The 17,588-nt window shown below is 51.0% G+C and overlaps 1 long non-coding RNA gene across 1 annotated transcript; it reads right to left on the minus strand.

The window, feature by feature from the left end:
* Positions 1-853: 853 nt before the first annotated feature.
* LOC121037575 (uncharacterized) lies at positions 854-15,492 on the minus strand. Its single transcript, XR_005793851.1, has 3 exons — positions 15,482-15,492; positions 15,103-15,105; positions 854-974 (listed from the first exon to the last, which is right to left on the minus strand). It is a non-coding gene; the product is annotated as an uncharacterized LOC121037575 (long non-coding RNA).
* Between the last annotated feature and the right edge of the window lie 2,096 nt (positions 15,493-17,588).

The following is a 17,588-nucleotide window of genomic DNA, read 5'->3' on the forward strand; positions in this document are numbered from 1 at the left end:
AATCAGCCACAGCTCACACGTAAGCTAACAGGCATGGCTGTGTGCCAGCAACACTGTGTTTGGAGAGGCCGGAAGCTGGCAGGTGGCACCTAGTTTGCCAAATCCAATATTGTCATTATTCTGCAACCGCAAACAAGGCTGCATGAACAGCTTTGTTCGTCTATGTTTTTGTGTCTTTGAAGGAGGACTTGAGGGTGAACTGATCGCAGTGGGGTTGCCGGTCAAAGATAAGTGCACGTGTGGCCTCCACGCTGCCCTTTTTCCCTCCTGGGGGCAGCCCGCTCTCCGCAGCCTCGCCGCCGTCAGCACGCGGACACAGACTTGCTCGTTTCCGAAAACCTGATGGGTGAGAAGTGGTCTTGGAGCGGTTTTAGTTGGCCTCCTCCTGATGGAGATTGTATTATGCTGTCTTCAACAGGTTTAAGTATCAACGTGTCATTGCTTCATGAAAAGAATGTTTTCCATCTTTTGAAATTGAAATTCGAGTTAGTTAACGTACAGTGTCTTCCTGGCTTCAGTAGAACCCAGCGAATCCTCACTCACATACAGCGCCCAGGGCTCATCCCGAGGGCCCTCCTCAATGCCCATCCCCCATTCAGCCCATCCCCCCACCCATTTCTCTCCATCAACCCGCAGTTTGTTCCCTGGGTTTGAGAACCTCTTATGGTTTGCCTCCCTCTCTGTTTTTATCTCATTTTTCCCTCCCTTCCCCTATGTTCATCTGTTGAGTTTCTCAAATTCCACATATGAGTGAAATTATATGATAGCCGTCTTTCTCTGACTTATTTCACTTACCATTATGCTCTCCAGATCCACCCACATCATTGCAAATGGCAACATTTCTTTCTTCTTGATCACCAAGTAATACTCCATTGTGTATTCCATGTATGTATCACACGTTGTCTTTATCCATTCATCCATCAATGGACATCTGGGCTCTTTCCGCACTTTGGCCATTGTCAATAGTGCTGTTACTTGCTTTTCGTGCCCAGGTAAATTCTGTGGCCCTGGAAATATCTTATCTTTGAGGCTTTAGTATCATCCCCTGTAAAGTTATCAGAACCTCATATTTTTTTGTGGGTAGTTCCTTGATAAGTTTCTAACTTCTATAAAAACTTTTCTGTTGAAACTTTCTATTTCTGTAGAGCTAATTTCAGAGAATTCTATTTTCATAAGATATTATCCTTCCCATCCAGATTTTCAAATTCATTTGTAGAGAATCCTGCAAATAGTCTCCTATGATAGTTCTTAATTTTTATTTTGGCAATTGGTTATTACGCACGTGTTATTTTCATGTGTATATTTAAATCCCTTTTCCTAATCAAGGCAGCTAGATGTTTGTCTGCTTTGATATGAAAACAATGAATTTTGATTTATTATTAGGGCTATTATTTTTCTATTCTCTACTACGTTAACTTCTGCTTTTATTTTCTTTGTTGTTTGCTTTTTTGTATTTTCTTGTGGCTCACTCTTTGTCCTTTTCCTAACGTTTCCCTTTATTAGTGTTTAAACTGATGTAGGTATTTAAGGCTACAGGGTGTCCTCTGATTACTGCTTTCAATGAACACTATAATCATGATCTGTTTTTTAGAAATTCTGTAATTTCAATTTGCGTTTCCCCTTTTAACTAAAAGTTGTCTAATTGAAGGTTTTGTTTGGTTTTGTTTTTAATTTCCAGGCTGAATTAACTTTTTGCTATTTATTTTAGGTATTAGCTTTTAGTTTTACTGCACTGTAATCAGAAACAATTATTTGCCATTGTCTACCTTATGGGATGTATTGATATTTTCTCTGTGAGCTAATAAATGATCAATTCAGGGTAAGTGCTGCATGTGCCAAGGAGTGAATTTCAAACAGTTGGTAAAAATCTGTCTTATTGATTATGTTATGTCTTCCAGCTCCTTACTTATTTCTCTTCGCTTCTATATTTTGTTATATATTTATGGAGATTTTTACTGTGCCGTTTTCAGCACAGTGATTCATAACTGCCAACTATTTGTTGTGAATTGTTTTAGCATTAAAACATGCACTTCTTTGTAATGTTTCTCACTCAGGATGAGAACATATGCTTTCTTTTTTTAACGTTTATTTATTTATTTTGAGAGACACAATGAGAGAGATAGAGAGCAGAGGAGGGGCAGAGAGAGTAGAAAGACAATCCCAAACAGGCATTCTGCTGTCTGTGCAGAGCCCGATGTGGGGCTTGATCTCATGAACGCTGAGATCATGACCTGAATAGAAATCAAGAGTCAGATGCATAGCCGTCTGAGCCACCCAGGCGCCCCTGTTTTTTAGCTTGTCCATATCACTTTGTTTTAGATGTGTCTTGGGCGTGTGGCATAAAGTGAAATCTTGGTTTCTGGGGCAAATTGGGAATGATTTTCTCTTAATAGTTCAGTTAAACTCACTCATGTTATTTATACGGCTGCGTGTTGGGTCTTACCACAGTTATATCATTTCACATTACGATTGCTAGAGTCATTCATGTGTATTTGCTATTTCCTTTCCTCCCATGATGGGTCTTCTCCACTCTTATTTACTTTACTTTCTCCTGTCTCTGGTATTTACTCTGACACGTGTTTGTCCTAAGTTTTTTTCTAGTGTGCCTTGCACCATTTTCAAATCCCCTCATCTTTCGTGTTGTTTCTTAGCATTTTGCAGCCTGTTGCTTTAAAATCAAATTTAGCGGTGTCGTTGACACTCCCCTGTGCCCCCCACCACAGTCAAGGTGTTCTTCTCTTTTCCTTGTTTGTTTTATGTCTCTTTTTAGATTTGTTATTTCCATCTTGCTGAATAGGTAATACTTGTATATCACTCCTCCACTCCCACCCCCACCTGCATTATGCTGATCTTAAATATTCAATTACGTATTTCAAATGGTCATCATCAGTCTTTTTGCCCCAGTTTCTCCAGTTGTGTTTTGGATGGATGAAGTTCATCCTCCCGCCGGTCCCTTAGGAAGGCTTCACAAAAGCCGTGCTTTGCTGTGGTCAGAGTAGCTGTTCTTGAGCCTGGCCATGGGACCAGTTCTGCCGGGAGAGTAAATCCTTGGTTCACGTATTCATTACTCAAATATCGTGAAAATCTTGTGCTGTTTTTGCCTTGAGATGTCTGATGCCAGACTAATTTTTCTTGCTCTTGTAGGTTATTTTATATTTTTTGCTCTGAGGGTTTGTTCATGTTTAGCTCTTAAAGCCCTACTGGTCTTACTGGGGTAAGATCCGACGGTTGATCATTCTCGGTAAATATTCTCCAGTCCCTGTAGGCCATTTAAAAGTGTAGTCTTATGTCTTTTATTTCTGGAAAATATCCATCAACTATGGATTTAAATATCAGTTATGATCTTTTGTTTAGCTGTTTCTTTTTTGGAAACTCCGATTATACGTGTGTTGGACTTTGATTTCCCTCGTCCATCTCCCATTTTAACCACTTTACCCTCATCCTTTCTATTTCTCTCTTTCTTTTATTTTCCTCTCCAAGTTATCCTGACTTGCCTCTGTGACGTTTAATAGAGTTCCATCTACATCTATCCTTCTTAGGGCAAGTTTGTAGGTTTGCCTTCATTTCTGATATGACAGGATCTTTTCTTTTCTTTCTTTCTGAGCTCAATAACTGCCATTGGATTTCTTCCCCCTTTTGTGTATTTTGAAGTTTAGTTCCTGAATCTGTGATATCCTCAGATGTTTGCATGAGGACATTTAATTTACTCTGGAGCTTGTGTTAGTTTTGTTCTTCATTCATTCTTTTTGGTGGGTGGATTCATCAGCTTAAGTGCTATGACTTATTTTTTTGTTTATTATTTATGTGGGTGAATATACAGATGCTTCATACAGATGAAGACTGCATATGTCTGTTCACATTGTGATGGTCCGGAGGCTAAGTTTTATATCCTGAGATCAACTTCTGTCACGGTGGCCACGGTTGCTTCTGTAACTGTTTTGGGGGTGAGGGGTGGAAGGTCTGTGTAGCCTTCAATGTTTTGGGATCTATTTTATCTCACAGGATTCTAAATTTTGTTTCTTGCTTTTCCCTTTTCCCTTCCACCACCCAGTCTCCAAGGGTGCCATCCCCTCAACTTTCAGCCTCTTGTCCCCCAGAGACAATGCTTTCTGAGTCCCACTCAATTTAAGGATCTTTCCTTAGTGTACTGATCAAATAGGATGCCTCTTAGATTATTCACATTTAGGGCTGACTCTGTTTCAGGGACGTTTTAGTCCTTTTGATTTCCTCTTTCCTTCCTGCTCATTCCCCAAACCCCATTAGATTTCCACAGAGACATTTCCACCAAAGACAGGTCAGTAATTCTCTAATAGCAGGAGACTGAAGTTTGGGGTGTCCTTTGCCTGTCTGTTATGTGGAGGATGCTTTGTTTCTTTTTGTTTTTCCACACACTAGTTTTGGCTCTGTATGGAGAGATCCAGATTCCCATGATCACTTCAACTTCCTGGAGAGTCTAGGGTGGCATCTACTGAGTGCCGGGAGAGAAATACCTCCAACCGGGACGTTGATGCCCACTAACTTGTTGTTCAAAAGTGAGGGTGAAGAACTGGGGGCAACACTAATCTACGTGAAGAGGTGAGTGATAAACACACTTTGCAACGTTTGCACGATGGGATACTGGGTGTAACACTGACGGGAAACTACTGTTTCAACCATGACTGGCCCCAAGAGCAGTGGCTGTGTGCCAGGAGCCAGACATGGAAGAGGGAATGCCTTGTGGTCCTTTTCATGAGAGATTCTAGAACAGATAAAACTGACATTGTGTTGGAGAGCCTGGGGCTAGATGAATGGTGGCCAGGAAACCCAAATCAAAGGGGCATGAGAGGCTTTCTGAGTGGAGGAAATGCTGCATGTTTGGATGGTGGTGGTGGACAGATGGGTACTTTCATCAAAAGTTACTCAACTATTACTCGATACTAGTGTTTTTTTATTACATACAAATTATACCCCACAGTTGATCTTTTTAAAAGCTAAAAAAGGTATTTTCATAAAGGAAAAACCCGGGAGAATTTATTTCCATGAGAAATGCATTACAAAGTTCCCCACAAAGTAAAGGGAATTTTCAAGACTCTGGGAAGTTGCCCCAGACAGGAGCCTGTGTGTGTGGGAAGGGATGGAGAACCGTCCTCTGGGGCCATGGTCCCCTCTGGCCGCCACAGAGATGGTCTCTTGCAGGACACGTCCTCCTCAGAGCAGGCCATGGGAAGAGATGCCTTGGGAGCGGCCCTTCCCTCCAGAGCCACCGTGGGTCAAGCTGGGGCATTCGACCCCATCGTCACTACCGCGACTACCCCAAGCGAGGTGTTCGTCGTAATAGAGTAGGCTGGTGGTTATATAGCACTTTGCAAGTTTACCCATTTTTAACTTGTTATGGAACATTTTAGTTGTCAGTTTAAGAGAATAGTGATAAGTGGAGGAAATATCCCTGAATATGTGTGCGATGAAGGATGTGTTGGTGTGCAGCATTGAATCACACCAGCAGCCCAACTCTTAAGTGTGACAGAGCTCCAGGAATATTGCAACTATACATCCTCTTGAAATATCTACTTGACAACTGAATTTTGAAAACCAGGAGATGAATAAAAATAAAGCTCTCAGGAATGGAAAATATGTGGTGTGAGGGCTTGTGGTGAGCACAGACCCGTTTATACACAACGCTGATGGGAACGGCCTCCCAGAACAGCCTGTCATACAAACCTTGGCGGTAACAGTCGGGGTAACACCATGAGCTCCCACAAAGCTGGATGGAGGTGAGGAGTGAGTGGGTAACACTCTACACCTTTGAGATCTGTTTCTCCGGAAAATGAGCCCATCGTTACTGAGCAACACGAAAGCTTTATCTAAACAAAGGACTGAGATCTCCATCTTTTCCATCGTTGTTTTCATTCTTTAACTCTCAGAGGGACCCTGTATGGAATAAAACATAAAGCAAAAAGAGATATTTATCTAAAGCCCAGCAATTTCCTGAGCTTTCGTTTCATTCTGGTAAAACCAATCCTGATGCTTTATTAAACACTAAGGTGGATTGTGATTCTATTATAGGAAATCTCATTCTCCCTCACCCGTCGTTTCTATGGGTAAAAAAAAACTCTGCATTGATGTCAATATAATACTAATAAAGGTTATTATTAGGAGGGAAGATTTAGGGATTTTTTTTTTACCCTTTAAAAGTATTGTTTGCATTTTTACAACAGTAATGAGACTAACAGCAGAGTGTTGTTTAGGGCACCTTGCACTCCAGAGGATGTTCCTGCCACCCTCTGTGGTTAAGCTCCACGACCCTCAGAACAACCCTACCGACTGTACCCTGCTTCGTGGATTAGGAGATCAAGGGACGGACAGGTGTGTCATCTGAGGTCATCGGCAGAGCCTGTAGGTGGGCCTGGGCATCCTGGCTCTGGGACCCGAGCTCCTGCCCACCACGCCCACCCACCGGGCTTTACCCTCTCAGCAGCCATGACAGGCTCTGCTCCAGTTGGCGCTGGTCAGGAGGCAGCAACGGCGCCAGCTACTAACCAGAGATAATCTACTTATGAGGTCGCTCGTTGGGTGCCCGGCCAGTAGAAGACCCTGAAGTGTCCCGGAGGCTGTCGCTGCTGAAGCAGCCACCGTAGGAGAATCAAGGGAGCGGCTGGGTCACTACAACTTTGAGGGAGAAAGTGGCCCCTCAGAGCTGGCCGTAGAGTGGGTGCTGGCCTCCAGGGCCTGGGCTGTGACCCGAGCAGGGCCGCGGGCCGCGGGGCCAGGCTGACTGCTGGTTCGGGGAAGCTGCTGGCTGGACCAGCCACCAGGAAGGGGGGCCCCGCGGGGCGAGGACAGGACAACACAATGCCACGGTTCGTGGTTGGCAGCCGCCGCTCTTGACCAGGAGTGGGAAGCAAACAGGGACACAGGAGGGAGCAGGCCTCTTCCCCATCCCCCAGCCCAGCAGCCTCTCTCGGGCGTCTCCCCCTTGCGAGCCCGCCTTGGGGCCTGCCTGGAGACAGAAGCGGGGTTCCCAGAGCGCAGGCCACGGGGGTCATGGAGCAATGGGGAGTGGGGAGAGCGGTGTGACCACGGGCACAGCACGGCCCTGGCTCCCTGGGCGCTTCCCCATGATGTCAATGGGCCTGAGCTTCCGGCTCACGGCCCTTCGTGGGAACAGGGGTGCTCCCACTGTCCCTGTGCTGCGCAGAACCCTGCTGTCAGCCTGTGTGCTCATATCAGGGACGCGGGCAGGTGTACTGTCCATCCTGGGCTCGTGTCCACACCCCCCAGTAGTGACAGGCACACAACACGCCAGGACCTCCGATAGGTGACCTGGAGTCCGTGCACGCTGTTTGTAGGGAGGGGCTCCGAGGGCTGTGTGGTCCCCAGTGTTGGCAGGGTCTGTGGAGGCCCAGGCTGGCAGATGCTGTCATGGCCACCAGGGAGGCTGTCGGCCGACTGTCCCTCATGGCTCAGGCTGGCGATCGGGGCTCTCGGCGATACTGCTCTCCCCATGGAAACCCTGCGGCGGGGACCTTCACAAGACAATGACATCACCTGCGGGAGGGCTGGGAGGGGGAGGTGAGCTCTGCACCTGTCACCCCCACCTCCTGTGCTGCCCTTCCTTCATGGGAATTGAACTCGCTTCCAGGCTCAGCCAAGCCAGTCCCCTAAACCCCGACCCCACTTTGGTTCATGCCTCCTCAATGCTTGCTCTGCCCTCTCCCGCCCCCAACGACTGAAACCACATCGCTCCAGCAAACCAACACACCTCCTCCAAGAAGTCTCTCTGGATCGACCTGCTTCACTTGCAATGTGTTGTTTCTCTCCCCCAGAACGTGGCTGCGGTCTGCCCCGTTCACGTGCACTTGCTTCTGTGACACTTAGCCGGCCTCATCCAGCTTTCGTTCACTTTTGTCCTTGAGCGTCATCTGACTGCAGAGGTAACTCTGTGAGCTTTAGGGACTCTCCCATGGTATTTATTTCCCACAAACGATGGGGGTGCTGTCTGGGGACACCCCCTGGATTAAAGTCAAATGAAGTGACATTCCTCACCCGCAGACACAGTGACAGAACTCAAAATCAGTGGGGCATGAAGATTCTCAGAGAGGAGCCTGGGTGTCTGGGACGAATCGCCAGGTGCCCCTAGACCTTAGCTTTTGTGACTTAGACACAGGGACGCTGCTCCTGGTCCCTCCCTTGCAAAGGACCGCTTGGGTTTGCACATGTCCCGCCGGCTGGTTTGCACACATCCTGACGACTGGCTGGTTTGCACACGTCCCGCCGGCTGGCATGGCCAGAAAGAAGGGCTGTTTGATGTGCACTGTTACCTCTGACAAACGCTCGTCTTCTGATTCTTCAGTAGGGCAGATCCTGACATGTGCCGTCTACAGAGTGCGCTCGGAGAGCTTTCTCACAGACACTGACCAACATCCCCAAGGTCCCAATGCTGGTGGCTCTCCCAGTGTGATCCCCCCTTGGTCCTGGAAACAGGACAAGACCCCCGAGTGAAACAGCCGGAATTGCTGGGGTGAGATGTGTGCAGCTCACCTTGCAGACGCAGGATGGGCACCTCAGCCGCAGGTGTGCAGGCGGGAACAGGATCCCCCACGCTAGGACCACTGGCGAGGGGTCCCTCTGTCGGATCACGCCTCCAAATGAAGCACACGGTTTTATTTTTTGGACCTGGTGACTGCAACCCAGGACCGACTACAAGCTACGACCTCAACCAGAATGGAACTCGAACGTCCCCATCCCATTTCTAGTTGCCGTTATTTTAAGGCCCCAGACCTCAGGCGTTGTGGCCTGAGAAACCACATGTACACATACACACTTCTCCCAGTCTGCAGATTGCAACTGGGAGCCACGCAAAGATGATACTCAGCCAGTGGTAACCGGGTCCAGCAGGGTGGGCAGGATCGAAACCCTTTCCTCCAGCGTTCACACGGCCAGGTCATGGGGGCGGACGGTGGTCTTGTTGGGGACGACTGAGCAGGCCAGGTGGTGAGACACGGGGCAGTCACACGTGTGCGGGCATGTGGGTGAAGGTACGGCCAACTGGATGCCTGGTGATCAAGGCCCCAGGGGGTCTGACTGTCCTGCCTCCCACAGTAACACCCAGAAAACTGACGATGATCAGGCCGAGGCAGGCCGGGAGGCCTTGCCCGTTTCCACCTTCATCTTCTCTGAGCCTATTCCTGAACCTTCTCCTGAGGCTGCCGGCCGCCTGCCCCCTCCAGCCCTGGGTCCTGATTCCACGGCAGCCTGGGCCTGTCCTGTAGGGCTCTGCATGGACGCCTTGTGTCTCCAACAAGCAAGAATGATACAGGTACATATCTCTGTCCCTGTACTAAAATTTCCACCTGCAGAAGAGTCTGGAAGGCTAATGGAGATGGATGGCCCCACACGGGACCCTCAGCTGGAAGGCCTGTGTGGGGGTGACATCCCCAGAAAGCAGCCCGTGGACAGTCCAGGGGCGTGGCCGGGAGCGAGGGGTGAACCGGTCGCCGCCCTGGGGTTGAGGTGTCATTCTGGTCCTGGCTGTGCTTCTGACGGTTCCCAAGCCAGTCAGCTCCCCGAGCTGCCGTGTCTGCAGGAGCTGAGGTGGGCTTCGTGTGTGGTACTGACTGTTCACACACATTCTGAGCCCCACCTGGGAGAGGCGTCACCTTCCCACAGACTGACCCGCACCGGCCGATGGCCCGTGTGTCCCGGCAGCGACAGCCAGTGTCTCAGCGTGCTTCCCTCTGTGTCCTCTCGTCCCCTGCCACAGCAGCCGGCGATGGTCCCAGGCCCTCGAGCGGGGACGGCGTCGACCCTCCTCGGACACGCAGCATAAAGTCTGGTGTTGCAAACCCCTGGCGCACGCGGGATGCTCGCTACCGCAGCACCGACGGGACTGTCCTGACCGATGCACGTGTCCTTCCTTAATGGGGCCGAGACTCCGGGGATCCATGATCTGAAGTTTCTGGGCCTGGGGTCCAGGCCGTAATCACAGAGACTTGCACTTTCTCATCTGTTAAGAGAAGCAAGCGAAAGGAAGTATCTAATTCATGGAGACAACAAGATTCAGAAGAAACAAAAGTGATGCCCGGTTTTTAAAGGTTCGGAGGAAACGCAATGTGCCTGTATCCTTTTCCCCACTTTGGTTGGAAGTCAGACAGCAGACGGGACGTTTTACAGATTCCTACTGACAGACGAGAGGCGCGTATCACAGGTGTAGTTTTCTGCCAAGCGGGATGGGAACACTCTCTTATTTACATGGGGCAAGGCCGCCAGAGGAGCCTGGGGTTGGGGACACTGCTGTCGGTCATCACAACGAAAGAGACGACCTGAGGGGGGCCGTTCCTCCTGGGGTCTCAGGGAACCACCTGAGGATCATGGGGCCTGGGGAGCGAGAATGATTGGCAGGGTTGGTACAGGTGGAGCAGGTGAGCAGAGGACTCAAGACACAGAGTTGGGGGCACCAGGAGGCGGGACTGAGGACGTGAAGCCCCCGGAGTCCACCTGGGGATAATGCTGTCTGGTGCAGGTTGTCACGTCCTGGAGAGTGACAGGCGAGGACGGACCCCAACCCGGGAGAAAGCCCATCATAGGAGAAGGACTGAGTCCCAGGGATTCAGGGCGCTGACCCAGTATCTGGAACTGGGCCTCTTGCCGGCGGCTCATCCAGCAGAACAAGGCGAGGGGCCGGCGAGGAGACCCCGGGTTAGGGGGTGGGCCATCAGCTGGGGTCTCCTAAGGGGGTAGGCAGAGTGGAACCCGTGGAAGGGTGGCCAGCAGGAGCCGCTGGCCTCCCTTCTCAGCCCGGTTTTCCTCACGCGCAACAGGGCGGGAATCGCCGGATGCCATAGAGCAGAAGTCTGACAGAAATTGCTCAGTAATTGTTACTCATAATTGGTCAGTGATTCTGATGCTCTAATTCTGACCCTTGTCCTCCAAATGGGGGCAGGGTGGTAGCAGGAAGCACGTACAAGTCATCAGGACAGACACTGGTTCGCGTCCAGCATTTCAAGAAGAGGCTCTCCGATCTCACGCGGGCTCCGTGGAAGCACGTTGCTTGGGTTCAGTAACCTCCACGTGACACACACAGTCTGCACTCCGAGCCCAGCACGTGGTATCCAATCAAATCCAAGAAGTGATTTCTCTTGGCGATCAGAAGTGCTCCGTTCAAATACAGGTTGCACCTCACCAGCTGTGTGATCTGGGAGCCGCCTAACACCCCTCGTCTCACCGCCCACGTTGTTAGAAGGATATCTGATACTCGGGTCCACTGTGGGGAGGGCTCGAGTAGGGCAGGACAGCGGATTCAGGACAACGACAGGCTCGTGGCCAGGATTCAGCATAGGCTGATTTTTTTTTTAATTTTTTAAGTTTATTGATTTATTTTGAGAGAGAGAGAAGACAGAATGCATAAGCGGGGGAGGGGCACAGGGAAGGGGACGGGGAATATCCGCACTGATGGTACACAGCCTGACGTGGGGCTTGAACCCGCGAACCGTGAGATCATGACCTGAGCCAAGATTAAGAGTCAGATGCTTGGCTTGAACCCACGAACTGTGAGATCATGACCTGAGCCAAGATTAAGAGTCGGATGCTCAGGGTGCCTGGGTGGCTCATTGGGTGGAGCGTCAGACTTTGGCTCAGATCATGATCTCGCGGTTCATGGGTCCGAGCCCCGCATCAGGCTCTGTGCTGACAGCCCAGAGCCTGGAGCCTGCTTCCGATTCTGTGCCCCCTCTCTCTGCCCCTCTTGTGCTCTCAACAAATAAATAAATGCTAATAAAAATTTTTTTTAAAGAGTCAGATGCTTAACCAGCTGAGCTCCCCGGGGGCCAGCACAGGCTAATTCTTACTCTTGGATTCCCTTCTCTCTGTAAAGTAAAAACCTTTGTATAACATAAAGAGCTGCCCCAGTGTTCTGCTGTTTGAATTGAAAAAGGGACAATGGGTAGTAGAGAACCACGTGATTGCCACCATTTATGAAGCTCTTAAATGTGCAAGATTCACTTCCTTTCCTTCTGAGTGTGACGCCCGGCGCCCTGGCTCCCACGCCTCACTTTGTCACAGATAAAAATGTCGGCTTGAGGGCTCCCACCTGTTGGAGTGTTAGACACTGGAGTCAATAATTTGTGCTGAGACCAAGCCCAGAGCAGGCGTCCAGTGGGTTATTATTGCTGTTCCTGCCATGACCCTGAGCCCCGAACGCTGTCTTACAGGAAGAAGACACTTCGCGTTTCCGAAGCAGCGACGAGGTTGCGGGGTCCACACCACTGGCTCTTGGCCGGGCTCAAGCTGAAGGACCACGGCTGCCCAGCGCTCGATCCGGACGGGGCTTCAGACGACTCCGTCTGGCGTCGGGACCCAACGTGGTAACGAGTGCCTGCCAATTCCTCCGTTCTTGCGGGATTTGACGCTCCAGAAAGAAGAGGGGTCCAGACGCTGTTTTAAAATTAGCCGGCTGATGACCCTCTGTCCGTGTGTGCGTGAGATGTTGGCGTGAACCAAACCACGAGCGGCCGCTGTGAGGCTGCTGTCAGGAACGCTGGGCCAGCAGGAGCCCGCGGCCGCCCACGCCTGGTGCCCCTGTGTCCGCCGTGGCCGGGGGACGCGGGGTGGGAGACCCCGCACTCCGGGTCAGGCGCCGGGGGGGGGGCGTGGGCCATGGGTGACGGTCACCGCCCCCAGGTCAGCTTCGGGCTCCACGTCTCCCACGCAGCGGCTGGCTGCCCCTGAGGCCGTGCAGAGATGAGCCCACGGGAGCCGCGTGCAGGGCATCAGGACAGATTGACACCAGCTGCTTGGACCGAGGGTTCGAGAACTCCTCCGGACGGGAGCATGAATCTGCGTCTGAGGCAAGTGACCGTGACGCAGCATTAGGCTGTGTCGGTGCGAATGCCACGTGAGCAGGTGTGGGCTGCCGTCACAGACAGGCAGCCAGGCCCGCAGCCAGGGGAGGACAGTGGCAGAACGTGATTTATTTCCCCCGGTTCGGGTCCCCTGCCCTTCCCCATAGGTTCTGTTTGCACGGCCCAGAGGGAGGATTTAGGGAACAACTTAGAATGTCCCGTTCTTCTCTTGCCGCAGGGCGGGCGGAGGTGACCTTGCCAAAGTGAGCAGAGGGAGGGCCGGCTCCCAGGCCTGGCACTCGCTCCCGGCACAGCACAGCCCCCGCCAGACGGGACAGAGCGTGACACCCAGACCCAGGGAACGAGAGGGAACGTTTGCATCTCAACATCAAGGGTTCACCTTCTGAAGTGTATTTCTTTGCATGCACTGAACATATTTAAAACAAATTCTTTTAATGTTTATTTAAATTTGAGAGAGAGAGAGAGAGAGACAGACAGAGCAGGAGTTGGGGAGGGGCAGAGAGAGAGAGAGGGAGACAGAATCCGAAGCAGGCTCCGGGCTCCGAGCTGTCAGCACGGAGCCCGACGCGGGGCTCGAACTCACGAGCTGTGAGATCATGACCTGAGCCGAAATCGGACGCTTCACCGACTGAGGCCCCCAGGCGCCACGCACTGAACACATTTTAAAGGGAACATAGATACAGTTTTCCACCGTTTAATGGAAGACATCTGTAGGTTCTTTTCAAGGGGATCATGGGGGACGTCACTTTGCATTACAGCGTCTTCCTTAGAAGCGGTTAACCTAGGCTCATGTCTCTACCCGCCTCCCATCCCTGATGCAGCCCACACTGCCATCTGCTCCTGCCTTGAGGGACACAGGTCTCTGCTGGCTTTTCCCAATGACACTTCTCAAAGCAGGGACACAGGAGATCCTTGTGACCAGGAGCTGCGGCCTCACTGGCACTGTGTCCACACACAGAACCTCCGTGTCTGTGTCTGCTGCCCTGTTGGCCTGGGCTGGCCTCCCCTCACCCACTGGTCTGTCTGGAAAACATCCACCTCCCTTCCTTTGATCCAGCTCATTGCCCTGGGGTCCCCTCAACCCCTCCCGGGGGTCATGGCTCCAGGTGGGTGACTGCAGGCGGCTGGCCAGGCACTGTGCACGGGTCGGTTAGCGTGATCAGTTCACTTCAGTGACATCTTTGCCCAGGGGGTCCCTGCACCTTCAGCCCACCCCTGTCCCACCCTGTGCCTCTGGGAAGTGCTGCAGGGACATCCTAGCAACCAGCCAGCCCGTCAGTCATGGTGCATTATTCTCCAATCCAACTCACCTCTGCTCAGTGCATTGATTCCGGGTGGTGCGTGGTGAGGGTCACATTGGGAAAAAATGCAGGTTGTTCTCTGGGAGCTTTCTGCTCAAGGAGGACTGTCCATCAAGGGGGACTGTCCCATCTGCTGAGTTCTCTGCAGTAATGGCCACATCGTTAAGCGCGGCGGGGTGGCCCCAGCCTCGTCATGGAGAGAGAGCATGACCCACTGAGGGGCTGGGGTGCCTGGTGCAAAATGTTGCCTTTACCTTAAGTAATGAATTGGGCTTCATTTGTAATCATGAAAATCAGAAGCCGCAGAAATATCCAGCAGGTGACAGTTAAGACTATGGTCCAGCCACAGACGGTCCAGGAAGTGTCCAAACAGGAGGAGCTCACGGAGGCTGGGAGGTGGCAGAAGGGTTCCCGTTAAGTGAACACAGCACCCTGTGCACACTGTGGTCACATGAGAGTGAGTCTGTGCATTAAAAAATGCTAACGAAGAATAAACTACCACTGGAAGTTAATCCTTATGATGCACAGAACAGTGGGTTAATTAACGCGGTCGTTTTGATGACATACAGGGTAGTAGTTGTTAAAACACAAAAACTCCACAAACAATTCAGTTTAAAAATGGGCAAAGCACCTGAATAGACACTTTCTCCAAAGAAGACATCCAGACGGCCAACCGACGCACAAAAAAATGTTCAACATCACTCACCATCAGGGAAAGACCAATCAAACACGCAATGAGATACCACCTCACACCGGTCAGAGTGGCTAAAATCAACAACTCAGGAAACAACGAATGTTGGTAAGGATGCAGAGAAAAAGGGACCCTCATGCGTGTTGGTGGGAATGCAAACGGGTGCAGCCGCTGTGGGAGACGGTGTGGAGGCGCCTCAAAAAGTTAAGAATAGGACTACCGTCCAATCCAGTAATTCCACTACTGGGTATTTATCCAAAGGTAATTAAAACACTAACTCAAAAAGAAACATGCACCCTGACGTTTACGGCATTATCTACAGTAGCCGAGGTATGGAAACAGCCATGTGTCCTTGGACTGATGAATGAAGAAAGAAGATGAGGCACATACATGTGAGGGAACATCTTCAGCCATGGAAAGGTTGAGATCTTGTCGTTTGCAACAACATGGATGGACCCAGGGAGTATGACACTAAGTGAAACCAGTCACTGGGAGAAAGACAAATACCGTGTGATCTCACTCATGTGTGTAATCTTAACACACAAAACCGACACAGAGAACAGATCGGTCGTTGCCAGAGGCAGAAGGTGGGGGCGGGGGCAGACAGGTGAAGGGTTTCAAAGGGACAAACCCGCAGTTATAGCCTAAAGCACACATAGGGATGTGCAGCACGGTATGGTCACCAGAGCTGATAACGCTGTGCCGCAGAGTTGAGAGTGGCTAAGAGAGCACATCTTAAAGGTTCTCATCACACGAAAAAATTGTGGCCGTGTGTGGTGACGAACGCTCACTGGACTCACCGTGGCTGTCACCTCCCGGTTCGCCAAATACCTAGTCGTGTGCTGCCCCTGGAAGTCACACAGCGCTGCAAAGAGAAACAGAGGAGGCACGTGTTGTGCAGCCATGTGGTGACACGAAGTGTGACGTCACAAGCGGGAACCTACTGCAAGAGACTCCTCCTAATGGACCGCACGTCACCCCAAATGCTTTCTCAATGTCCTCTTATTTTTAGGTGGAGAACGCTTTTATTTATTTATTTTTTGACAGGGTGAGAGGGACACAGAGAGAGAGAGAGAGAATCTTACACAGGCTCCACGCTCAGTGCAGAGTCTGACGTGGGGCTTGATCTTATGACCCTCAGGTCTTGACCTGAGCTGAAAGCAAGAGTTGGACGCTCAACCGACCGAGCCACCCAGGCGCCCAGTAGACAAGGCTTTAGTAGAACGGTCCAACATGAGGCTTAATTCATACACTCTAGCCATAGCTATAACATACCGTAACTATATACAGTTAACATGATAGCATATAATAAACTAAAACATATATAACTAATAGACGCACTTAAAATCATTTATGAGCAGAGCTAGACTTTTTAAGACGATCAGCACTCAGGTACATCTGGTAGGTCACTGTCATCCAGAATATTCTGTTTCCTTGTCTAATCCTACCTGGTTTCCCCTGAGTGGTGTTTGCACACTTAGACGCATTCTGGATCTTTTTCCTGAAGTACGGTGTATTTGTTTGCCCGCCTAAAGCTCTTGTGTATATTTAATTTCCGTAAACAATCCACTGCCGAAGGAAGAAGCCGAACATTTTCCCTTCTGACCAGTTCCCGCGAAGGTGTCGTAATAGGCGTCTGGGCAGACGACCCTGGTGGCAGCGGTGGTGATGGTGGTGACGGCCGCGGCAGCTGGGGCTCCCTGCCCCCTCCCGCTATCCCCACACCGGCCTCCCTCCCTTATCTGTTTCTGTCCCCTCCTGCCTCCTTTGAATCTAAACTGGTGGCGGCGCAACCCTCCAGCTGCAGAGGGGAAACCCCGGAGCCCTGTTTCATCCTTCTCGCTCCCTTCGCTTCCCCGTCCGACCGACGACCTCTTCTGACTAGCGATGCTTCCCGAGTCGACCCAAGCCTCATCGTCTCCCTGGCTCTGGGCTCCGCGGTGTTTACGGCCACGGCCTCGATCAGTCTCCCCGCCTCCAGCCTCTCCCGGCTCCAGTCAGTTTTCTGTGCTTCCGTCGGTGTGTCCAGAAGAAGTATCGCTTCACCCCCCGGTCTGCACTCGCAGTTTCCCTCCTGCCACAGCATAAAGACCAGTCTTCTCCGGGAGACACGCAGGCCTTTGCACCTGACTCCAGCTTGCTTTCCGGTTTCATCTCTTGCCAGAACACATGGGGGCCCCGGCTTGGCAGACACAGTAACCAGACTCTGCCCCAGGGGCACCTGCCCCTGCCCTTCAAACACGGGCACGCGGACACTCTCGTCCAAGGCTCTCCCTGCCCAGAAACCCCTGCTCCTGCCCCGGGTCTGGAAAATGTTGATTCATCCACCGGGACTCAGCTCAACCTGCACTTCTTCCAAGAAGCCTTCCCTGAAATCCCTGGAGGAGTCTGGGCGGCTGGCCCTGGGCTGTGTTACTCTCTGCTTTCCCTCCGGGCTCTGGAAAACCCAGGGCCAGGCCTCACCTCGCTCACCCTTTCTCCCCTCTCTGACACTGAACTTGGCATGCAGTAGCCATTCCATAATGTTTTCCTAAATGAAACGTGGACAAAACACTCTCCATTTGAAGTTTCTTTTGTTTTTTGTTTTTCTTTTAAGCTTGTTTATTTATTTTTAGAGAGAAAGTCACGGAGAGAGAGAGAGAGAGAGAGAGAGAGAGAGAGAGAGAGAAGGAGAGAGGGGCAGAAAGAGGGAGAGAGAGAATCCCAAGCAGGCTCCACACCATCAGCACAGAGCCCAACATGGGGCTCGAACCCAGGAAC

The sequence above is a fragment of the Herpailurus yagouaroundi genome, unplaced genomic scaffold (genome assembly GCF_014898765.1).
Source record: "Herpailurus yagouaroundi ecotype Mexico unplaced genomic scaffold, PumYag 163, whole genome shotgun sequence".
NCBI lineage: Eukaryota > Metazoa > Chordata > Mammalia > Carnivora > Felidae > Herpailurus > Herpailurus yagouaroundi.